This window comes from Lithobates pipiens, unplaced genomic scaffold (assembly GCF_037356315.1).
Source record: "Lithobates pipiens isolate NorthernLeopardFrog02 unplaced genomic scaffold, aLitPip1_a1.2 Scaffold_18, whole genome shotgun sequence".
Classification (NCBI taxonomy): Eukaryota; Metazoa; Chordata; class Amphibia; order Anura; family Ranidae; genus Lithobates; species Lithobates pipiens.
Genome location: NW_027507758.1, coordinates 575,899,449 through 575,924,719, shown reverse-complemented (window position 1 = coordinate 575,924,719; position 25,271 = coordinate 575,899,449). Strand labels below are relative to the sequence as shown.

General features: G+C 52.3%; 1 long non-coding RNA gene across 2 annotated transcripts in view; it reads left to right on the top strand.

Annotated features, from left to right (window-relative positions):
- Window positions 1-2,108: 2,108 nt before the first annotated feature.
- The window catches only part of LOC143989059 (uncharacterized), an 85,892-nt gene continuing 62,729 nt past the window's right edge, over window positions 2,109-25,271 (top strand). Inside the window, exons 1-3 of one of the 2 annotated variants that reach the window (XR_013276965.1) lie at window positions 2,109-2,240; window positions 13,957-14,110; window positions 23,870-23,930. This is a non-coding gene — a long non-coding RNA (uncharacterized LOC143989059). Of the gene's footprint in view, window positions 2,241-13,956; window positions 14,127-23,869; window positions 23,931-25,271 lie in introns of those variants that run through there. The other variant, XR_013276964.1, reaches the window with a different exon arrangement.

Here is a 25,271-nt window from a genome sequence, read left to right as displayed (position 1 = left end):
CATATATACATCTATTTATACAATTTTTTTTTGCGGGGGGTTGTTTTTTTAAACTACTATAAAACTACTACAAGCATAAACAATTACAATTACAGGCATGTTGTATGAAAAGAAAATATTTGTTATACTTATACATATACATTTATACAATTTTTTTTTTTTTTTGTTTTTTTTTTTTTGTTTTTTGCAAAACTACTATGAAACTACTACAAGCATAAACAATTACAATTACTTAGGGGTGCAATGGATCAAAAAACGAATGGATCAGATCGTTCCTCGGATCAGAGTCATGGATTGGATAATTTTTCGGATCAGCAAATAATAATTACATTTGCAAAAACCTGTGAAAATTCCACCACCATATAGTCCCCACTGTAATATCCACAATCTCCCCACTGTAATATTGGCTGAGTATGGCTGGATACGGCTGAGCATGGCTGAGTATTGCAGAGTATTGCAGAGTATGGCTGGGTATCGCAGAGTATTGCAGAGTAGGGCTGGGTATGGCAGAGTTTGTCAGAGTATTGGCTGGGTATGGCAGAGTATGGCTGGGTATGGCAGAGTATGGCAGAGTATTGGCTGGGTATGGCAGAGTATTGGCAGGGTATTGCCAGGGTATGGAGGGATGGCTGCTTCCATCCGATCTCTCCCCTCTACTGTACAGATTAGTACAGAGAGGGAGAGAGGAACCGGCGTCAAGCCGGTTTGTTTGCAAGTGATCGATCCGTCGGAGCGATCACATTGTAAACGGCCAGGGTGTAGAAAGATTGCCGCCGTTTAGGAGCTAGACCGAAGCCACGGCCTTTCCTAAGGCCGAGACCGCGGAGCGCCCTGCGGATCGCGGCATGTGCCCATCCGAGCGGGGTGACCCGTTCGGATCACGGATTGGTGACGATCCGTTGCACCCCTACAATTACTACTACAAGCATGCTGTATAAAAAGAAAATATCTGTTATATATTTATAAAAATAGATTTTTTTTTTAAACTACTATAAAACTACTAGAAGTATAAACAATTACTATTACTACTACAATCCTGTATATATAAAGAAAAAAGATGTTACTCTATAGGGATCATTGCCACATTACCACATACTCATCATCATCTTCATTAACCTGAAAGTCAACCCTGCGGATCAGCTGCTGCCCAATGTTAATGAACCACATATTACCATTTTCATCAACCCCAATGTCAAACCTGTTGTTGTACCCCTGATGGCCGTGGTCCTGTTGGGGGATGGGGATGGCAGCCCGGCACAGTGGACAGGTTGCGCTTTGCTCCATCCACCGCTGGATGCACGCCGTGTGGAATTGGTGAGCGCAGGTCACAGTGGTCGTGTCTTCTCCATCTTCAATACCTGCAAAACAGATGATACAGATTACCTGCTCCTCGCCACGCGGCTCCATGGCCGGCGGCGGTGCTGGGAGATGTTCAGCAGGCCTGTCGCGGTGTCTTGGCGAACGGCTCCTGTTCCTGGGTGGCTCCGCCTCCTGTCTCCACCGATGTGGGGCTCTGGATCGCGTCCGGTGGGCGATTGGTGACTCGTCGCCGTCTTGACGTGAGCGCCTTCGCCGGGATCCGGGACGTGAAGGCCGAGGCATCCTGTTGGTGTTGGATGCCTGTATACCTGAAAAAAGGCTAAAAAATTATAATATTAAGAATAATATTATAATAAGGGTTAGTAATAGCGATAAATATCAATAAAAATGATAAAAATCGCAGTTATTTGCTGTCAGTCGCTGAAAATCGCAGTGAAATGCAGGAGCTCTCCTCTCTGAATGTCACTCCGTCAACTCGCTAAGGAGAAGTGACCTGAGAGCGCCTCAGACTGGAGTAAAGAAGAACCTGTGACCAATCACAGCGCCTCTTACTGAAGCGCCTGACCTGATGCACCTCACAACAACTATGTCATATCACACAAACCCATATCAATTTTATATCATTTTATTCATTTTATTTCAAATTTCAACAGTATTGGGTGATTTTAATGGTTATTCTTGAATTTGGCCACAAGATGGCAATCTGTCTTCTCCGGCTGTAATACCGATCCCCGCCATAGGTGTCTCCTATCCCGATCAGCTGAATGCAGTGATTTTTTTTGGTTTCATCATCACCCGTCGGCCATCTTTAGTACTGGAAATCTCTATGGAGGATGAATGGAGACAGTTACTGAGGGGAGAGCTGAGAGGAACCGTCCCGGGGGGCAGAAATGGCGGCCGGGGGGCGCAGAGCTGTGCAGGTGAGGAGGAGAGCCGGGGGGAGGAGAGGAGACCGCGGGAGTAGTGAGGAGGAAAGTCCGGGGGGGGGGAGACAGAGCTGGAGACCCCCCAATCACCCCCCCACCCCCCTCCGTGTTCTCTAATTACCCCCCACCCTCCTCCGTGTTCTATAATTAGCCCCCTCCATGTTCACTAATTACCCCCCACCCTCCTCCGTGTTCACTAATTACCCCCCCACCCTCCTCCGTGTTCACTAATTACCCCCCCACCCTCCTCCGTGTTCACTAATTACCCCCCCACCCCCCTCCGTGTTCACTAATTACCCCCCCACCCCCCTCCGTGTTCACTAATCACCCCCACCCGTGTTCACTAATCACCCCCACCCCCATCCGTGTTCACTAATCACCCCCACCCCCATCCGTGTTCACTAATCACCCCCCACCCCCATCCGTGTTCACTAATCACCCCCCCCACCGCCCTCCGTGTTCACTAATCACCCCCCCCACCCCCCTCCGTGTTGTGTCACCTGCCCCCCCTCTGCAGCCGTGTTGTGTCACCTGCCCCCCCTCTGCAGCCGTGTTGTGTCACCTGCCCCCCCTCTGCAGCCGTGTTGTGTCACCTGCCCCCCCTCTGCAGCCGTGTTGTGTCACCTGCCCCCCCTCTGCAGCCGTGTTGTGTCACCTGCCCCCCCTCTGCAGCCGTGTTGTGTCACCTGCCCCCCCCCCCCGCAGCCGCGTGACCTGCCCCCCCCCCCACGCAGCCGCGTGACCTGCCCCCCCCCCGCAGCCGCGTGACCTGCCCCCCCCCCGCAGCCGCGTGACCTGCCCCCCCCCCCCCCCGCAGCCGCGTGACCTGCCCCCCCCCCCCCCGCAGCCGCGTGACCTGCCCCCCCCCCCCCCCGCAGCCGCGTGACCTGCCCCCCCCCCGCAGCCGCGTGACCTGCCCCCCCCCGCAGCCGCGTGACCTGCCCCCCCCCCGCAGCCGCGTGACCTGCCCCCCCCCCGCAGCCGCGTGACCTGCCCCCCCCCCGCAGCCGCGTGACCTGCCCCCCCCCGCAGCCGCGTGACCTGCCCCCCCCCGCAGCCGCGTGACCTGCCCCCCCCCGCAGCCGCGTGACCTGCCCCCCCCCGCAGCCGCGTGACCTGCCCCCCCCCCGCAGCCGCGTGACCTGCCCCCCCCCGCAGCCGCGTGACCTGCCCCCCCCCCGCAGCCGCGTGACCTGCCCCCCCCCCCGCAGCCGCGTGACCTGCCCCCCCCCCGCAGCCGCGTGACCTGCCCCCCCCCGCAGCCGCGTGACCTGCAGCCGCGTGACCTGCCCCGCCCCCCCGCAGCCGCGTGACCTGCCCCGCCCCCCCGCAGCCGCGTGACCTGCCCCGCCCCCCCCGCAGCCGCGTGACCTGCCCCGCCCCCCCCCCGCAGCCGCGTGACCTGCCCCGCCCCCCCCCCCGCAGCCGCGTGACCTGCCCCGCCCCCCCCCCCCGCAGCCGCGTGACCTGCCCCGCCCCCCCCCCCCCCCGCAGCCGCGTGACCTGCCCCGCCCCCCCCCCCCCCCCCCCCCGCAGCCGCGTGACCCGCCCCGCCCCCCCCCCCGCAGCCGCGTGACCTGCCCCGCCCCCCCCGCAGCCGCGTGACCTGCCCCGCCCCCCCCGCAGCCGCGTGCCCCGCCCCCCCCGCAGCCGCGTGCCCCGCCCCCCCCGCAGCCGCGTGACCCGCCCCGCAGCCGCGTGACCCGCCCCGCAGCCGCGTGACCCGCCCCGCAGCCGCGTGACCCGCAGCCGCGTGACCCGCCCCGCAGCCGCGTGACCCGCCCCGCAGCCGCGTGACCTGCCCCCCCCCCCCCCCGCAGCCGCGTGACCTGCCCCCCCCCCCCCCGCAGCCGCGTGACCTGCCCCCCCCCGCAGCCGCGTGACCTGCCCCCCCCCCCGCAGCCGCGTGACCTGCCCCCCCCCGCAGCCGCGTGACCTGCCCCCCCCCCGCAGCCGCGTGACCTGCCCCCCCCCCAGCCGCGTGACCTGCCCCCCCCCCAGCCGCGTGACCTGCCCCCCCCCCAGCCGCGTGACCTGCCCCCCCCCCAGCCGCGTGACCTGCCCCCCCCCCAGCCGCGTGACCTGCCCCCCACCCAGCCGCGTGACCTGCCCCCCACCCAGCCGCGTGACCTGCCCCCCCCCCAGCCGCGTGACCTGCCCCCCCCCCAGCCGCGTGACCTGCCCCCCCCCCAGCCGCGTGACCTGCCCCCCCCCCAGCCGCGTGACCTGCCCCCCCCCCAGCCGCGTGACCTGCCCCCCCCCCCCCCGCAGCCGCGTGACCTGCCCCCCCCCCCCGCAGCCGCGTGACCTGCCCCCCCCCCGCAGCCGCGTGACCTGCCCCCCCCCCGCAGCCGCGTGACCTGCCCCCCCCCCGCAGCCGCGTGACCTGCCCCCCCCCGCAGCCGCGTGACCTGCCCCCCCCCCGCAGCCGCGTGACCTGCCCCCCCCCGCAGCCGCGTGACCTGCCCCCCCCCCGCAGCCGCGTGACCTGCCCCCCCCCGCAGCCGCGTGACCTGCCCCCCCCCCGCAGCCGCGTGACCTGCCCCCCCCCCGCAGCCGCGTGACCTGCCCCCCCCCCCCCCGCAGCCGCGTGACCTGCCCCCCCCCCCCCCGCAGCCGCGTGACCTGCCCCCCCCCCCGCAGCCGCGTGACCTGCCCCCCCCCCCCCGCAGCCGCGTGACCTGCCCCCCCCCCCCCCCCGCAGCCGCGTGACCTGCCCCCCCCCCCCCCCCGCAGCCGCGTGACCTGCCCCCCCCCCCCCGCAGCCGCGTGACCTGCCCCCCCCGCAGCCGTGTCGTGTCACCTGCCCCCCCCCCGCAGCCGTGTCGTGTCACCTGCCCCCCCGCAGCCGTGTCGTGTCACCTGCCCCCCCCCCCCCCCCGCAGCCGTGTCGTGTCACCTGCCCCCCCCCCGCAGCCGTGTCGTGTCACCTGCCCCCCCCCCGCAGCCGTGTCGTGTCACCTGCCCCCCCCCCCACAGAGCCGTGTCGTGTCACCTGCCCCCCCCCCCCCCCCGCAGCCGTGTCGTGTCACCTGCCCCCCCCCCCCCCCAGGCGTGTCGTGTCACCTGCCCCCCACCCCCCCCAGGCGTGTCGTGTCACCTGCCCCCCCCCCCAGGCGTGTCGTGTCACCTGCCCCCCCCAGGCGTGTCGTGTCACCTGCCACCCCCCCCAGGCGTGTCGTGTCACCTGCCACCCCCCCCCAGGCGTGTCGTGTCACCTGCCCCCCCCCCCAGGCGTGTCGTGTCACCTGCCCCCCCCAGGCGTGTCGTGTCACCTGCCCCCCCCCCCCCAGGCGTGTCGTGTCACCTGCCCCCCCCCCAGGCGTGTCGTGTCACCTGCCCCCCCCCCAGGCGTGTCGTGTCACCTGCCCCCCCCCAGGCGTGTCGTGTCACCTGCCCCCCCCCAGGCGTGTCGTGTCACCTGCCCCCCCCCCCAGGCGTGTCGTGTCACCTGCCCCCCCCCCCAGGCGTGTCGTGTCACCTGCCCCCCCCCCCAGGCGTGTCGTGTCACCTGCCCCCCCCCCCAGGCGTGTCGTGTCACCTGCCCCCCCCCCCAGGCGTGTCGTGTCACCTGCCCCCCCCAGGCGTGTCGTGTCACCTGCCCCCCCCCCAGGCGTGTCGTGTCACCTGCCCCCCCCCCAGGCGTGTCGTGTCACCTGCCCCCCCCCCAGGCGTGTCGTGTCACCTGCCCCCCCCCCCCAGGCGTGTCGTGTCACCTGCCCCCCCCCCCAGGCGTGTCGTGTCACCTGCCCCCCCCCCCAGGCGTGTCGTGTCACCTGCCCCCCCCCCAGGCGTGTCGTGTCACCTGCCCCCCCCCCCAGGCGTGTCGTGTCACCTGCCCCCCCCCCCAGGCGTGTCGTGTCACCTGCCCCCCCCCCAGGCGTGTCGTGTCACCTGCCCCCCCCCCAGGCGTGTCGTGTCACCTGCCCCCCCCCCCCAGGCGTGTTGTGTCACCTGCCCCCCCCCAGGCGTGTCGTGTCACCTGCCCCCCCCCAGGCGTGTCGTGTCACCTGCCCCCCCCCAGGCGTGTCGTGTCACCTGCCCCCCCCCAGGCGTGTCGTGTCACCTGCCCCCCCCCCGCAGCCGCGTGGTGTCACCTGCCCCTCCCCCCCCCCCCGCAGCCGCGTGGTGTCACCTGCCCCTCCCCCCCCCCCCCCCCCGCAGCCGCGTGGTGTCACCTGCCCCTCCCCCCCCGCAGCCGCGTGGTATCACCTGCCCCTCCCCCCCCCCCCCCGCAGCCGCGTGGTGTCACCTGCCCCCCCCCTGCAGCCGCAGCTGTGTCACCTGCCCCCCCCTGCAGCCGCAGCCGTGTCACCTGCCCCCCCCCCCCTGCAGCCGCAGCCGTGTTACCTGCCCCCCCCTGCAGCCGCAGCCGTGTCACCTGCCCCCCCCCTGCAGCCGCAGCCGTGTCACCTGCCCCCCCCCTGCAGCCGCGTCGTGTCACCTGCCCCCCCCCTGCAGCCGCGTTGTGTCACCTGCCCCCCCCCCCGCAGCCGTGTCGTGTCACCTGCCCCCCCCCCGCAGCCGTGTCGTTTCACCTGCTCCCCCCCCCCGCAGCCGTGTCGTTTCACCTGCTCCCCCCCCCCCCCCCCGCAGCCGTGTCGTTTCACCTGCTCCCCCCCCCGCAGCCGTGTCGTTTCACCTGCCCCCCCCCGCAGCCGTGTCGTTTCACCTGCCCCCCCCCCCCGCAGCCGTGTCGTTTCACCTGCCCCCCCCCCCGCAGCCGTGTCGTTTCACCTGCTCCCCCCCCCCGCAGCCGTGTCGTTTCACCTGCCCCCCCCCGCAGCCGTGTCGTGTCACCTGCCCCCCCCCGCAGCCGCGTGGTGTCACCTGCCCCCCCCCTGCAGCCGCGTGGTGTCACCTGCCCCCCCCCTGCAGCCGCGTCGTGTCACCTGCCCCCCCCCTGCAGCCGCGTTGTGTCACCTGCCCCCCCCCCGCAGCCGTGTCGTGTCACCTGCCCCCCCCCCGCAGCCGTGTCGTTTCACCTGCTCCCCCCCCCCGCAGCCGTGTCGTTTCACCTGCTCCCCCCCCCCCCCCGCAGCCGTGTCGTTTCACCTGCTCCCCCCCCCGCAGCCGTGTCGTTTCACCTGCCCCCCCCCGCAGCCGTGTCGTTTCACCTGCCCCCCCCCCCCGCAGCCGTGTCGTTTCACCTGCCCCCCCCCCCGCAGCCGTGTCGTTTCACCTGCTCCCCCCCCCCGCAGCCGTGTCGTTTCACCTGCCCCCCCCCGCAGCCGTGTCGTGTCACCTGCCCCCCCCCGCAGCCGCGTGGTGTCACCTGCCCCCCCCCTGCAGCCGCGTGGTGTCACCTGCCCCCCCCCTGCAGCCGCGTGGTGTCACCTGCCCCCCCCCCTGCAGCCGCGTGGTGTCACCTGCCCCCCCCCTGCAGCCGCGTGGTGTCACCTGCCCCCCCCCTGCAGCCGCGTGGTGTCACCTGCCCCCCCCCCTGCAGCCGCGTGGTGTCACCTGCCCCCCCCTGCAGCCGCGTGGTGTCACCTGCCCCCCCCCTGCAGCCGCGTGGTGTCACCTGCCCCCCCCCTGCAGCCGCGTGGTGTCACCTGCCCCCCCCCTGCAGCCGCGTGGTGTCACCTGCCCCCCCCCTGCAGCCGCGTGGTGTCACCTGCCCCCCCCCTGCAGCCGCGTGGTGTCACCTGCCCCCCCCCTGCAGCCGCGTGGTGTCACCTGCCCCCCATTGCAGCCGCGTTGTGTGACCTGCTCCCCCTGCAGCCGCTTCGTGTCACCTGCCCCCCTTTCTGTGTCTTCCAGCCAGTCTAACCCCCCATCCCACCTTTACCTGCCCCTCCAGCTCTGTTTTTCATCTGCCCCCCTCCCCCAGCCGTGTTGTGTCATTTGCCTCCCCAGTCTTTGTGTACCAGCCAGTCTTACCCCCCCACCTCCTTTTCCTGCCACAGACATGTAATGTAGGGATGGATAAATGACATTTCCATGACTGGTAATTTCGGGGGGTTGAAGTGGTTGTAATGAAATGTGATCAGAGGATTTCCCTCTCTAGTGTGTACTTGTCTCAGTCCAGAGCAGTGAGACTCATTTCTGTCCACTGCCTCCTTCCTCTGATGTCTGCATGAATCATTGCTGACAGCTTTTCCTGACACCGAAAAGAAAGGTGACAGGGGAGGGACCTCCATCTGATTAAATAAAACATGAAAGGAGTTTGGTGAGTAAAAGTGGGGGTGGAGAGGAGAGCCTTGGAGATAAAATACAATTGTTCTCAGCCATATATGGAGACCTTGATATTATACAAGTAGACTGTAGAATAGTATATAGGTGATAATGATATGGGGTGTATATACGGTCTCTAGAGGTTTTATATACACACAGTCCTCAGGTATATCCATAAATGTGCACTAGATGCAGCCAGTAGTGATAGAGATAGAAGAGAAATCTGTGTATAAAGAGAGGAGGAGAGAGAAGTCATTGTGTATTACTCTGATATGGAGCTCTCCATGCAGATCCCTCCTACACAAAATCACATACCTGTACGTCATTTTGTGCACTGGGTCTGGGGCGTGCGCCACCAGTCAACTCGCTCCCAATCGGCGGTTCTAGCGGACGCGATGCCCACCGGGACACGCTGATCGTTCTCAGGAGAGGCAGACCGCCATTCCGTCATGTGATCTGTCTTCCTCCAGTCACCCCCACCCCTCCCCCCACACACAGAAATCACTTCCTAGGATAACATCTTATGCTTTGATCACTGTTACCCCTTCTCTGTCAGTGTCATTAATGCCGGGCATTTTTCATTTTTTTTGCCCTGTATTCGTGTCACTGGTCCCCAAAAAGTGAGATCCCTTTCACCCGACTTGGTATTTGTGCGATTTTCTTGCCATTTCAGGGAATGACTGAAGTGTAAACTTCATGTCTACGGATGTCAACTTGCATCAAAGTGGAAAAGAGTAGTACAGGGACGACTTTGAAGTGGCACAGATATGGGTGATGATGATTGGAAATCATGGGGTACGACTTGTCATGTGACTCTGATGTCCAAAGCCACACGTGTGTGATAAGGACCTTAGGCCCCTTTCACACTTGTGCCACTTGGGACTACAAAGTGGCATGACAAGTCGTACCCCATGATTTCCAATGGGTACCATTCATATCTGTGCCACTTTAAAGTAGTCCCTGCCCTGCTTTGGTGCGACTTGAGGTCCATAGACATAAAGATTACACGGGCATTGCTTTAAGTCGTGGCAAACATGGCACAACTTTCAGGTTGCACAAGTGTGAAAGGGGCCTTGGTGTCAGATTTGTCCATCGCAATCCCACTAAAATAATCGCTGATCGCCGTCATTACTAGAAAAAAATCCCGTGTCCCGTAGTTTGTAGACGCTATAACTTGTGCGCAAGCCAATCAATATACACTTATTGGGATGGAGCAGAATATATATTGGACTAAATTGATGAAAAAATTAGATTCTTTTTATTTCTATATATTTTATAGCAGAAAGTAAAAATTATTCCTTTTTTTTATTTTTTATTGTCGCTATTTCTTTCTAGCGCAAAAAATAAAAACCGCAGAGCTGATCAAATGCCACTGAAAGAAGCTCTATTTGTGGGAAAAAAGGAGGTAAATGTTGTTTAGGTGCAGCGTCGCACAACCGCGCAATTGGCAGTGTTGTATCACAAAAAATGCCCTGGTCATGAAGGGGGGTAAACTTTCCGCAGCTGAAGTGGTTAATACTGCACTTAGAAGTTCTGTCCTTCCCTCCCCTCCCCCCTCCCCCAGCTCGAGCTGATTGACAGCCTCATCTCTGTTCCTATGTGATGGGGGGTGGGGGTGTCTCTTCCTTCCAATCGGCTCTCCTCATTGAGCTCTGTAGTGTAACTTCAGCTCCCCATCCCCCCCCCCTTTTTTTTGTGAACTCTCAGACAAGCTGTATAATTTCAGTACTTTGAATGGTAGATAAGTGTAGAGAAGACTGCAGATAGAGATCCATCTTCCGTAGGGGGATTTGTTTCCTCTGTGGCCGGTCACATCACTGGGTATATGGAAGTGTTTATAACCAATGGAACTTTCACTGGCACTGAGCACCAATGGTGGGGGTTCCATGTCACTTCCTGTGACCACCAATGTGTGTGGGGGGTTAATCCATTCAGAGGGTGGGGGGATCCAATGACTGCATGTCTTTTTCCATAGAGGAGAGCGGGCTCTGTCCTTGTCTGCATAGCAGAGCCGACATGGACCTGTCATCCAAATGCTTTGGGGACTTCACACAACTCTATCAGTATTACAGGGATTGGAAAGTCTTCTTTCTTATTTTTAACTAGGAAAAAAGTAAACATGTTATACTTCATTGCTGTTCCAGTGGTTTTGCACAGAGCAGCCCAAATCCTCCTCTTCTCTGGTCCCTTTTCGGTGCCCCTGGCCCCTCCTTCTTGTTGAGGGTCCCCACAGCAAGCAGCTTGCTATGGGGGGCACCCGAGCCGAGCCCCTGCTCCATTCAGACATTTAGCCATGGCCTGGCCCCACCCCCTTTCTCTTCTCATTGGCTGACTGACTTTGACAGCAGCGGAAGCTAATGGCTCCTCACTGCTGTCTCAGCCAATGAGGAAGGGAGTCCTGGGCTGCCAAGACACTTCTGCAACATCGCTGGGTTTAGAGGGACCTCAGGCAAGTATTAGGGGGGCTGCTGAACAGAGAAGGCTTTTCATCTTGATGGGAGAAGTTTGGGGGATATAAAAAGAAAACAAACCTTTATACAGGATTTAAAGCAGAGCTCCACCCAAAAGGGAAAGCTCCTTTTTGTTTGCATCCTTCACTGCCACATTTGGGACTTTTGTAAGGGGGGGGGGGGGGTACCTGGTTTAGACAAGTACTCGCTCCCACTTCCGGCTCAGATCACCACGGAGAACTGACCCGTAATTTGGCCCCCTACCCCTCCCCCACACACAGGTCCCAGAAGATTGCGGGACCATTCACAAGGCGCAGCGCGACTCACGCATGCACAGTAGGTAACAGGCTGTAAAGCTGCAAGGCTTCACTTCCCCTTTCCCTTACCAGAGATGGCGGCGCCGGCACCCAAAGCCAATTGAAGGATTGGCTCAGGAGAGGACATCGCAGGATCCCTGGACAGGTAAGTGTCCTTATTTTAAAAGTTACAGTATTTGTAGCTGCTGACTTTTTCCAAAGTAGCCCGGAGCTCCTCTTTAAGACAGAAAACTTGGAATCACAAGACTGCTGATCGCTCAGTTCTCCTCCGGCTTCACCTGAGAGGAGGGGTGGGCGCAGCTGTATGCTGAGATTCAGAGCCAGCTGTCAATCAGGAAGCTGGGTGGATCCCAACAATATGATCGGGATCCTTCCAGAGCCTGTAACTTCCTTGCCATGTTCGCTGACAGCAGGCAATAGCCCAAAATAAGCTGACTCCGGGTCACAGGAGTGCAAAAGTAAGTGCACCCTTGTTACCCACAAGAGAAGTATGGCCGAAAAATCTTTTATTGAATTATGAAACCGACAATTTTAGTGAACTGTTCTAAAGTAATAATATTCTTTATCCTTTTAGAGGTCATAACAAGCAGCCCAGGCTTCCTAGTGGCATTGGCACTGAAAAACATTGGTAATGTGCTGCCACCTGGTGGAACTAGAAAATATCAGCTTTGATCTTTCCCTTTTTACAATGTTTGGTGTGGCTGTGATTTGGAATCCATGGCATTGGTACCGACTGTCATCCTTATAACCTTCTTCCTTAGTCACTGGCCTGGAACAAGCATGCAGCCAGCAAAGTCCAAAATCCAAACTGAATGCAGGTTCCATTCAGGTTTTACAGTAATTCACAAAATGTCTTTTATTTATCTGTGTAATATTCAATGTTACTAATACCCCATTAGCCTTATTCTGGTGCTATTTGAACTGTACAATAGTTTTTGGGTATATTTATTCCCCTTTAGACTTCTCACAACACCCTTGAGTTAGAATTGTTATACTGTGATTGGATGCTGGAGATAATTATGGTGGGTGTGCAGCTTACACCGACTTTACTATCTCATTATAAGGAGGATGTACCACACTGTCTAGAATTGGTTATTTTACATCTAAACATTCAGTCTCGGTGTCATAAATAGTTTTTTGGGGATATGGATTTATCGCTACATTCTCCCAGCTGAGGTTTTGGAACATTTTGTATCAGCGACATAATCTTAAAGCAGAGCTCCACCCAAAACGGGAACCTCCATTTGTTCGCACCCTCCACCACCACATTTGGCATTTTTTGGCAGGGAGGGGGGAGCGGGTACGTGGTTTTGACAGGTACACGCTCCCTCTTCCTGGTAAGATTGCCGCACAGCGGTCCCCCCCCCCCCTCCCCCCTCCCCACCTGCTGCCTTCAGCCTTACACACTGGAACTCTATAAATTAAAGGGGAGCTCCACCCAAAAATGGAACTTCCGCTTTAAGTGCTGGTGACCTCCTGATGTGCCACATTTGTCATGTCATTTTTTGGGGGGAGGAGCGGGGGTACCCGGTTTTTATAGGCACCCAGCTCCCACTTCCTCCTCTGGCTCTGCGGCACCAGAAGGGAAGATCACCTCCTCCCTGCAATCTTCTGGGACATGTCATAGGCCCCAGAAGATTGTCTGGCTAGTATGGCACGTGCATATTCAGTGCACGCCCGGCTGTGAAGCCACAACCAGGCGCCCACATTTAGAATGCTGGCGCCATGGAGAGGAGGGGGAGAGGAGCGAGGCTTCTCTCGGGTAACTTGTAAACATTTGTAAAGTGTTGGCGATGGAGATTTTTAAGTACCGAAGTTTGACATGTTGGGTATTAGGGCTGAATCAACTAATTGATGAATCGACAACTAATCGATTATGAAATTAATCAATTACTATTTTCATAATCGATTAATCGGCCAGTAACATAATGGGGTTAACAAAAAAAATGAGCCCTTTATAGTACAAAAAGAGCAAATCACTACTGTAAATATTACTGTCACCGTTCTACAGTAAAAAAAAAAAGTGAACCCCTTAAAGTAGTCATCATCTGCTTTTTTTTTTTTTTAACTATAAAGGGCTCATTTTAGTCTTTTTTAACCCCATTGTATTAGTAAATGTCTTAGACCTGGTTCACATCTATATTTTTATTGGTGCTTTTTGCAGAAACGCACTACGGTTCATTTACATGGTTTCCTATGGGACACGCTCATATCTTTCCTTTTTTTCAGCCGCTGTGTATTTGGAAACGGTCAGGGACTTTTAAACGCGAGACGATCTTTCTTTGGTTCAATATACTTCCATGGAGAAGCTGCAGAAATGCATGTAATGCTTTTTTTGAAGCAATTTGTGTTTTTTAATCTGCCCCAAAAAAATGCAAATTGCAGTAAAATCACGTGCGCAGAAATCAAAAACGCACAGCAAAAAGCCCTGCAGAAACAGATTAAAAGCAAACTGCGTAGGTGTGTACCGAGCCTTATGCTGCCACATGGATCAGACACCAGGCCAGTCACCCTGAACGGGGCGAGAGCAGCACTGACTGGTGTTTATTATAGGAAGCTCCTGAACAGGGAAAAGTGCAGACGTTGTTACATGCTGGATTACTGCACAGATCTGGAAGAAATGCACAAAGGACACAACATTCAAATAACTATACACACACCTTCTATTTACACACAATTGCAGCTTTTGATGTATTGTATTTGAACATGGTGTACATTGGCTTTGCTCTAATACTTTATCTTTGTTCCCTTATTTTCTTTTTTTAGATGAAAGCTGGACTGGGGACAACATTTTTTACCAGCATGCTGGCGTTTTATGTTCTGGACTTTATTCTTGGGGGATACCCGTGTTTGCTCTACACACCTTCCCAGACCGGACATCACACAATCTATCAACAGTAGCATCTCCATAAATAAAAATGTTTGTATCAACCTTTTCTGACTGGAATTATGTGATTTTTTTATTTATTTATTTTTTTGCCAAATGTGTCTATCAGTTTCCCCATGAGGTAATTGTTGGCTAAACATCGGGAGCTGGAGACTTGTGACATCATTGAGATATGAGGCTCATGATGTCACTTGTATCTGGAAATCCCCACTGAAGTCCTATTCAGACAGTTATGGGGCTCAGCTTACAAAGCTTTAATATCAGTATAAGGAACCTCATTTAAAAAAAAGTGGTTGGAAAATGGGCCAAAATAAAGTTTCTTATCCTTGTGTAAAGCTTCATGAATTTGGCCTGTTGTACTAAACTCACATTTTCATGGTCTTCCTTCCGCTATCCTTGTAATGGTTGAGCAGGTTGTCTGAATGTGGCTGTGGGTACCAGAGTTTGACCATCCTGCCCAGTGCTCTCTGTAATGTAACAGACCTGTGTGTGTTTTTTTTTTTTTTTTTCTATAAATTAAGTATCTTATTAACTTAGAGAGAACAATAGACTCAAATTATTTCATACTTGGATGCGAAGGGGACTCTAAAGCCTAATTCACACAGGCTGAATGTCGGGGGGGATTCTACCCATGTGTACTGCAGCCGGTCCGATGGAAGCCAGCTTCTGTCAAAGGGGCATGACCGAAAAAGGTGTGCTGACTGGAGTGTTCTGGCAGGCAGGGGGTAGGAGGGCGTCCCCCCTGTCTGAACACAGTAGCACAGCAGGGAAGATCACTGTACTAACATCAGATAGTACAGCGGCTCCTGCTGAGCTGTCAGGTTTCTTTTTTTTTTGTTTGCTTTTTTTTTTCATTAAACCCACTGGGCTTAAGCCTGGTACACACTGATTTGATTTTGGGTTAAACAAAAAAAAACGCAAATTTCATAGCTGCTGTACTAACTATGCAAAGTTAGTATAGCTATCTCCCCCACTGAGCTGTTGTGTTCTGACAGGGGGGTGCCCCTCCCCCCCCCGCCAGAACTCTCTAATCGGCGATCTGCGCCATTGGCGCAAAGCCGCTGATCGAGAGTCGGTTGGCTCCTTGTTTTCCAGCATTCCCATCTGACAGAGGCTGACCAAATGGCCGGCTTCTGTTGGACAGGGTGGCATACACACAGGCCGAGTGTTGGTGTGTGTTTTGTTTTTGTTTTTTGTAACTGGCTAATGTCTTCTGACCTTCGGCCTGTGTGTACGGGGCTTTAAAAGTGACACTAAACTCTGAATTTTTATTTACTTTTTTTTTTTTACTGGTTGCCGCCGGGCCATAGCTGAAAAATCATTGCAGCACGGTCGGATAACTCTGGGAGGGCGTGCTATAGCGTCCTCCCAGAATCTTGCTCCCGCCCACCCCTGGGAATATCCAGGTCCAGAGGACCCGACAGATCACAGTAAATGGCAGTTGACTGCGGCCCTTTACCACGTGATCGCTTCCTCAAATGATGGAGTGATCAGTTGTAAACAAGACGGTGCATGCTGGCTTAGCTTTTCCCCTCTCTATACCGATCGATACAGTGAGAGGGGAGAGATCGGGTGCAGCAGTGCTGTGGGCTGGATCTGTAGTGCCTATTTCTGCCTCATTCATCCTTCTATACTCAGGCATCCCCGTCTGCGGCTCAGCCACCCCCATTCATGGCTCATTTATGCCTCATTCGTGCAAGTTATCATCCGTGCCACATCCATGCCACTACTGTGCCCATCAGTGCCTCACAAAAGTGTAATAGGCAGTCAAATTAGATTTGAAATGTATGCCCCTAGAACACCTGATGGTACTCCCTGCACGTTGGGCCTCTGTATGTGGCCATGCTGTTTAAGTCTCACATGTGGTATCGCCATACTCAGGAGTAGCAGAATGTGTTTTGGGGTGTAATTTGTAGTATGCATATGCTGTGTGTGAAGAAATAACCTGTTCATTTTGACAATTTTGTGAAAAAGAAAAAAAAAAACATCATTTTGCAAAGAATTGTGAGGAAAAAATGACAACTTCAAAAAACTCACTATTCCTCTTACTAAATACTTTAGTATGTTTACTTTCCAAAAAGGGGTAATTTCGGGGTTATTTGTATTTGCCTGTTTTATTTTTTTTTTTATTTTTTTTTATTGTCTCAAGAAATGGGATGGGCTGTCAGTACATCAGGTGTGATCAATTATCTGTCATTGGCACCATAGCCTGTGGACTCTATAACTTTCACAAAGACCAAATAATATACACTGATTTGGGTTATTTTAACCAAATATATGTAGCAGTATACATTTTGGCCAACATTTATGAAGAGAAATTACTAATTTGCTAAATTTTATAACGGAATAACGGAAACTAAGAAAAATGACCAACAATTCTGTACATTAAAAAAAAAAAAAAAATTCCTTTCTAGTGCAAAAAATAAAAAACCCAGCGGTGGACACTTCTAATACGAAGCGCAGGCATTCCACAGCCATTTCTAGTGTGGCTTTACAGGAGGACCTCCACGATCCTTGGAGGTGCCTCCATGGTACCGAGAGGGATTATTCCTTTTATTCGCATGCCCAACGATCTTACTCTCGGATCGATCTCTTCTTAGTCTCGAAAATGACACTTCAGAAAATTAGCCGCGCTACGGTGGGCCTCATAACTTGGTCCGACCACGCCCCAGTATCGATCACTATCGCCACCTCCCCACCTGTGGCCAGACATACACTCTGGCGTTTGAATTCCGCGCTCATAAGTACGCCGGAGACTCGTGAACTGATCCGATCCGAGATATCGCTATTTTTTGACTCTAACCTTGACTCTGTCTCTAGCCCCACTACCCTTTGGAATGCTCACAAGGCGGTAATTCGCGGAGTATGCCTCAAGCTGGGTGCACAGGAGAAGAAGAGAAGGAGGGCAACGATTGAATCCTTTCTACAGAAAATACGCAGTCTTGAAGTTACAAATAAAAACGCTCCTTCCCCCCAAATTACCAAAGAACTTAGTACCCTGAGAAATGACCTTAGCTCATTTCTTCACAGAAATTTTGATTTTCACCTAAGTAGGTTGAGACTCACTTGGTATTCCCAAGGTGATAAAGCAGGGAAACACTTGGCACAACAATATAAAAAAAGAGCCGCACAGAAAAGGATCCCCTTTCTTCTAAACCAGAAGGGTCAGAAAATTAGCAACCCCAAAGACATAGCCGAGGAATTTAGTCTCTTCTATTCAAAGCTGTACAATATCTCCAGTTCCCCTTCAGAACCGTGCCCCGAGGCGGGGAATATATCTGGATTTCTGGATCCGCTGCAGCTCCCCTCACTCTCCCCAGAACAAGTAGAGCTTCTCTCCCGGCCTTTTACCCATCAAGAAATATCTGATGCAATAAAGGGTCTCCCCCTCCACAAAGCTCCTGGGCCTGATGGGTACACTAATAGCTACTATAAAACCTATGTAGACCAACTGCTACCTCACCTATGTGCCACACTTAATGACTTTTTAGCAACTGGGAAGATACCCTCAGAATCCCTTGAGGCGACTATCACCACTATTCATAAAGTAGGCAAACCTTCTCATGACCCCGTAAATTATCGTCCCATATCTTTGCTAAATACTGACACCAAACTCTACTGAAAACTTCTAGCTACTAGGCTGGCGAGTTATATCTCTACCCTGATCCACCCAGATCAGGTGGGTTTTATCCCCTTGAGACAAACCTCAGACGGAACCCGCAGAATAATTGACATGCTCCACTGGGCGGAGCATCATCAAATGCCTTCTCTGCTGATATCGTTAGACGCAGAGAAGGCATTTGATAGGGTCAACTGGCTCTATTTGAAAATGGTCCTTCAAAAATTCGGCATCACGGGCAAATTTCTTCAAGCCATACTAGGACTATACTCCACCCCTAGTGCCAGAGTCCTGAATTCAGGACTACTTTCGTCTCCCTTTATGATTACGAATGGGACACGCCAGCGGTGCCCTCTTTCACCGTTAATATTTGCATTAATGATAGAACCACTAGCGCAAGCTATTAGATCACACCCGGACATCAAAGGTCTGGAAATCAACCAATGTAGCCACAAAATTAGTTTATATGCGGATGACGTAATCATCTGGCTCACCGACCCAGTTCAATCTCTCCCCTCGCTTTGTGATCTTCTACAAAGTTTTAGCCAGGTCTCTCTGTATAAGCCGAACCACTCCAAATCGGCGATGCTAGGCATATCCCTTCCCACCTATCTAAAACGAATATATCGTCCATCTCTCCTTTCTCCTGGGCACCCAACTCCTCCGTGTCTTATCTGGGCATCCATCTGACCTCCCCAGCATCCTTGTTGTTACGTACCAATATGGCTACTCTAACCCAGAAACTTCAGGAGACTGCTACTTCACTCCTCTCAGTTAAAGCCTCCTGGGCAGGAAGAATTGCATTGGCTAAAATGTTTTTGTTACCGCACATTCTTTATATGTTTAGAACTCTGCCTTTACCTATTTTGAAACCTGATATAGCTGGACTACAAAGGATTGTTAACAAGATTATATGGGTGGCCCACAAATCACGTATTAGATCCCCGTTGTTGTGCATCCCGACTAGATATGCTGGGATGGGAGTCCCAGATCTCAAGGCATACTACAAAGCCACTGTTTTAGACCAAACCAGGAAACTATGGGATCCAACCTCTTCTCTGCCATGGACTTCAATTGAAACCGCTGATATGTTGTCTCCTCCATCACACTTACTCGCAGCCATCTGGATGGGTTTACACCCCACACACTCTCTACTACCAACGGTCAAAGCCCTCACAAACAACTGGAAAGCAATTGTACAATCCGCGGGCGGCCTACATATACAAGCTCTATATCGGCTACTGCTCGCCTCCATTTCACTCCTGTCCCAGGATTTACAGCTTCATAGCTGGGCCTCAAAAGGCATTAAAACCCTCGGAGACTTATTTCATAATGGTCATCTTAAGTCCTTCGCTCAACTCTCTAAAGCCTTTAACATTCCTAGTAAAGACTTCTACATCTACCTACGGATCCGTCATGCTCTTTCCTCTGTACATACGTCGAGCTGCTCTTTGACTAGAGACATAATACAAGCATTTACCTCAACGATCAACAAATTTAGGGGTATTTCATACTTCTATGGTCTTTTGACAAAGCCTAGCCCGGAACGAGCCACTCCGGCGATTGTCTCATGGGAGCGAACTCTACACATACAAGTCTCTCCAGCGACCTGGTACCGGGCAATCCGTTTTCCAGCTGTAGTATCCAGAAATGTGTCACACTGGGAGACTGTGATGAAAATCCTTTACAAGTGGTATTACACTCCGTCTAAATTAGTAAGGATTTTTCCGTCCCAATCTGTAAAGTGTTGGCGAGAGTGTAATCAAGACGGACATATTTACCATATTTGGTGGGAATGCCCGCTCATAACTACCTTCTGGGCCGGAATTTCCTCCTTCATCCAGAGCATAACAAATGTTACTGGCAAACTGGCACCGCAGACGGCTCTCTTTGGTCTTGATCTTTCATCTTGCCCTTCAAAATTTCACACCATAATCACTCACATACTAATAGCGGCTAGACTCGCTATTTCCCGTCGTTGGAAGCAATCTTGCTCACCCTCTGTCCCAGATGTAATTATAATATTAAACAACCATATGTTGATGGAATTCATGTTTGCGAAAGCACATATGAAATTGAGTAAATTCTATGCAACTTGGCAACACTGGATACAAGATTCCAGAGCTCAATTACACTCTTGATCTTAACAGTCTTTCTTGAGCCCCTATGCCACTGCTCTCATGCAGGAGGGGGGGAAATCCATCTGGCCCCCATAGGACATGGGTCCGAGCCCTCTGCGGTGTGCCTGCTTATAGCATTTAAGGATTTTTCTTCTTCTACCCTCTTTAATGCCATACTCACCCGTTTCTCCGCTCATCCTCCATCTTTCTCTACCCTTCTTTAGATGCTCTGAGGGGGAGAGATTTGAGGCAGTCTCTCCCCGCCAGTTATTCCCTTCTCGCTAAGGTATCATGATCTTACGCCTGTCACCTCTTTGCCCCTCTCTTCTCTCTCCACAATTTGCTGTGTAGAATTACCCTTTTGTCATGTTAAGTTTGTTGGCATTGACATTGCATTATTTACTTTGACTTTTATGCGATCTGTGCTGTACTTGCAGTTTTTTGTTCAATAAAATTTTTGAAACCTAAAAAAAAAAAAAATAAAAAAAAAAAAAAAAAAAACCCAGCGGTGATTAACCGCTTCCCACCCGCCCTATAGCCGAATGACGGCCTTAGAGCGGGGCGGCTTCCTTCGCCTGGCCGTCCCTGGACGGCCTGGTGTTTACTTCCACAATGCGCGCCGCCGCGGGCGCGCATCGCGGAAGTTCTGTGTTTGCCGTGTCCCCCGGGGACAGGCAAACACAGATCGCTGTAAACGGCCAATCACAGCGGCCGTTTACAGCGTGATCGGCGTGTCCAATGGGAGATGATCTCATATGTAAACATATGAGATCATCTCTCAGCGCCGCTCTCCCTCCTCACACAGACAGCGTGTGAGAGGGGAGAGAAGAACGGCTGCAGCAGCCGTCAGTGTACAGAAGCAAAAAAAAAAGTGCCACCCTCCCCCAGAGCCATCCTCCCCCAGTGCCATCCCCCCCCAGTGCCATGCCCCCCCCCAGTGCCATCCTGCCCCAGTGCCATCCGCCCCAGTGCCATCCTGCCCCAGTGCCATCCACCCCAGTGCAATCCACCCCACCCCAGTGCCACCTGCCTGCAGTGCTATCTGTCCCCAGTGCCATCTGTCATCAGTGCCACGTATAAGTGGCATCTGTCATCAGTGCCACGTGTTATTAGTGCCATCTGTCATCAGTGCCACGTATTAGTGCCATCTGTCATCAGTGCCACGTATCAGTGCCATTTGTCATCAGTGCCACCTGTCAGTGTCACGTGCCATCTGTTGTCAGTGTCACGTGTCATCAATGCCACTTATCAGTGCCATCTGTCATCAGTGTCACGCGTCATTGGTGCCACGTATTAGTGCCATCTGTCACCGGTGGCACGTATTAGTGCCACGTATTAGTGCCACGTGTCATCAGTGCCACGTATTAGTGCCACGTGTCATCAGTGCCACTTATTAGTGCCACGTGTCATCAGTGCCACGTATTAGTGCCACGTGTCATCAGTGCCACATATTAGTGTCATCTGTCATCAGTGCCACATATTAGTGCCATCTGTCATCGGTGCCACGTGTCATCAGTGCCACGTATAAGTGTCATCATTGCCACGTATCAGTGCCATCTGTCATCAGTGTCACGTGTCATTGTCCTGGTATTTCAAAAGTGTAATAAGTAGTCAACAAGTTAGATGTGTAATTTATGCTTCTAGAACACGTGATGGCGCTCCCTGCATGTTGGGCCTCTCTATGTGGCCAGGCTGTGAAAAAGTCCCACACATGTGGTATTGTAATACTCAGGAGGAGTAGCAGAATTTTTTGGGGGGTGTCATTTGTGGTATACACATGCCACGTGAGAGAAATAACCTATTACAATGACAATTTTGTGGAGAAAAATAAAAAAAATGAAAAATCTTCATTTTGCAAAGAATTGTGGGAAAAAAATGACAACATCAAAAAGCTCACTATGCCTCTTACTAAATACCTTGGAATGTCTACTTTCCAAAAAGGGTTCATTTGGGGGGTATTTGTACTTTCCTGATTTGTTCGGGTCACAAGAAGCGAGATAGTCCACCAGTACATCAGATGTGATCAATTTTGTGCGATTCGCACCACAGCTTGTAGACTCTCTAACTTTCACAAAGACCAAATAATATCCACTAATTTGGGTTATTTTTACCAAAGATATGTAGCAGTATAAATTGTGGCCAAAATTTATGAAGAAAAATTAATAATTTGCATAATTCTGTCACAGAAACAAAGAAATATGCGTTTTTTTTCAACATTTTCGGTCTTTTTTCATTTATAGCGCAAAAAATAAAAACCCCAGAGGTGATCAAATACCACCAAAAGAAAGCTCTATTTGTGGGAAAAAAAGGACACAAAATTCATTTGGGTACAGTGTTGCATGACTGAGTAATTGTCATTCAAAGTGTGAGAGCACCGAAAGCTGAAAATTGGTCTGGGCAGGAAGGTGTTTAAGTGCCCAGTAAGCAAGTGGTTAAATACCGCCAAAAGAAATCTCTATTTGTGTGAAATAAAGGACAAAAATGTCATATAGGTACAGTGCTGCACGACTGAGCAATTGTCATTCAAAATGTGAGAGCGCTGACAATTGGTCTGGTTAGGAAAGGGGTTTAAGTGCCCAGTGGGTAAGTGGTTAATACATATAACAGATAAAAAGAAATACTGATAATATTAGCAGAGCTGTAATTCCAGCAATAAAATGCTTTGAAAAAATGCTATATGGAACAATTGGACTGTACCAAATCACATGACCAATTTGTTCTATTGCCTTCTATATTCCAATCAGGTAGGGGAGAATATTAGAAGGGGGTAACGCTGTAATGTAATGACACCTATAGATGCCAAGAACAAATTTTCAGTGAACCTCAGCAGTTTCATTCGTTGCAAATTACGACTATTATAAAGGATTTATATAGCACCAACAGTTTATTCTTGCTGCTTTTTCCCAGAAGGATACCAAATGTGAGGCATCCCCTGCAGGAGTTTTATCCTGACTAGATACTCTCTAACTCTCTAGGGCTGGTTCAAATCTTCAAAATGCAAAAAGCACTAAAAATGCCATAGGTGTGAATCCAGCCTTAGTGATACAGGGTGCCATGAAGAGGCCTTGCAGCTTACACATGCATTTGGAAATCTGTGCTAACTAAACCCCTCTTTTTAGTGCTTACTGTTGGACAGGTTAATTCAGTTGGTAGTCAGACTTGCTGGTGAGTTGAACTGGGAATTTTCTCTGGTTTTGTTTTTCATGCAGTTCAGTGCCTGTTTTTTGTTTTTTCTCCATCAATCGCATGGATAGTAGGTTATATTATTTCCAATTGCATAGTGCACACCAGTGCAATCAGTTCCAGTGTGTTTTAGTTCCAGAAATAAAAGCAGAACATGTTGCCATTTTTCTGCACTGAACTGTACTTGAACGCAGTAAAATGCATCAAAAAACGCACTGGAGCGCACATGTCTCAATTTAAGGTGAAGAGAAAAAAAAAAGAGAGGAAAAATGCGCTGGAAAGCATCAAACCGCACTGGAAACACACATGCAGTAATGCATCCGGAACGCTTTTCTATGGTGTGAACTGGTCTTGAGCCCAGGTTCACACTAATGCCAGTTTTAAATCGTGGAAGTTTAGTTGAACTCGCACGATTTCACACTAGCAATGCAGTCCGACTTCGGGGGCGATTTGACACATCTGTGCGGGATCATGCACAGATATCTATTCAAATCTCCCCCAAAGTCACCAAACGTTGTATAGGAAGTACTTTTGGGAATTGGTGCAGCACCGCGAAGTTGTTGTCGCACTGATTCAGACGGCGCCATTCTTGGCAATAGCCACCGATTTAGTATGCGATTTTGACATGTCAAATGGGCCCGATGTGAACGTGGGCTAAGGCTGATTCTTTATGAAAGATGCAAATCCTGCAGCTTTTCTCATTACCGCACTGATCTTTTCCCAGGTGGTTATAATGTGTCCCATTAATGATTGTATTTAGAAATAACATTGTGAAACAGAAATTTCTTTCAATAAAGGAAAGGTAAGGATTTCAAACAACTCTGGAAATCTTTGTAAAATTTTTATTTTTTTCTTAAAACGTGTTACCAGGACAGGAAGAGAGTGGAAATCTTTCCAATGGGTACACCGTGAGGTCTTCCTAAAACAGAAGGTATTCATATGTCTCATTCCATCACATCTCAAAATAAGACGATTGTTTCTGATTTCAGGGCAGTGGGGGAGCCACACAAATGATTACTTTTTGTCCCTCTGGCCAGCTGCACATCCAGAACTGCTCTTGTATAGTCGTCTATAGTGCAATGTTTCAGGCTATTTGGCCATCATCAGTGCAGTGTATGGAAACCATAACTTCTGTGGAGTAGGGCTCAGGGCCCAACAAGACACCGTCAGTCACATAGCCCTCCAACCAAATCAATGTATTAGCACAGTAATGCCCCGTACACACGATTGGAAATTCCGCCAACAAAAGTCAGATGCGAGCTTTTGGTTGGAAATTCCGACCGTGTGTAGGCTCCATCTGACTTTTGCTGGCGGAATTTCCACCAGGCATTGCAAGGCGGACATTTACAAGCATGACTCCCTCAGGCAGAGGAATGATGGGACTTGTAGTTCCGCAACAGCTGGAGGGCCACCAGTTTGAGACCCCTGCTGTAAAGCATTGCACCAGCGATCACCAAATCTCGGATGCCATGCAGGTCTCCTGCCCACTATCAGTGTTATCTGCTTACCCATACATCCCGTACAGGTAAGACTCAATGATCTACCACAGCGCTCCACAGGGTTTGTAGTTAATTCAGATACATAGAGCTCTGTGTAGGAATTGCATTGTTTTCAAACAGACAGCTAGTAAGGGGAACTTCTCCCTTTACTGCTGTCACCATAGTAGGTAGTGGGCTGCAGCAGCACTGGGAAGAACATGTTCCACCCTAAAATCAGGTGTACCATGTTCCCAAAGGTGAACTAGGCTGGGTTCGCACTATCCCCGCATACGACTCGCAGCAGGGGTACCGTGTGTCCTGGTTCACAGTTTCAGGTCCAAATTCGGACCTGAAATGGACCAAAAGACACACAGGGCTCCTGTGCAAAATTGCATCGGAGCCGCATCTATTTCGCAATAGTGTGAGCCCAGCCTCAAAGTTGTAACAGAATTCTGAATGTTGTGTTATTTTGAAACGTGCCTGTTTTATAGTTAGTTGTTTTTCCACTAGGTGGCAACAGATGTCTTATGAATGTAAAATATAAGCTCTTCACCTCTATAGGAAGGGAACCCCATTATCTGATAAAGATGTGTTAGATTTGGAAAGCGAAGACCAGCAGTATTGCAGTGAGGCCTACTAAACGAGGGGATATATAAACGTTATGACATAATAGTAGTGAATGTGACGGTCACAGCATACTCGCCTGTGAATCATTCATCAAATGTATAGAACACATGAACAGCATAATGCAACATTGACCAACATCTCTTTTTTTTCATGCCAATTGTATTATT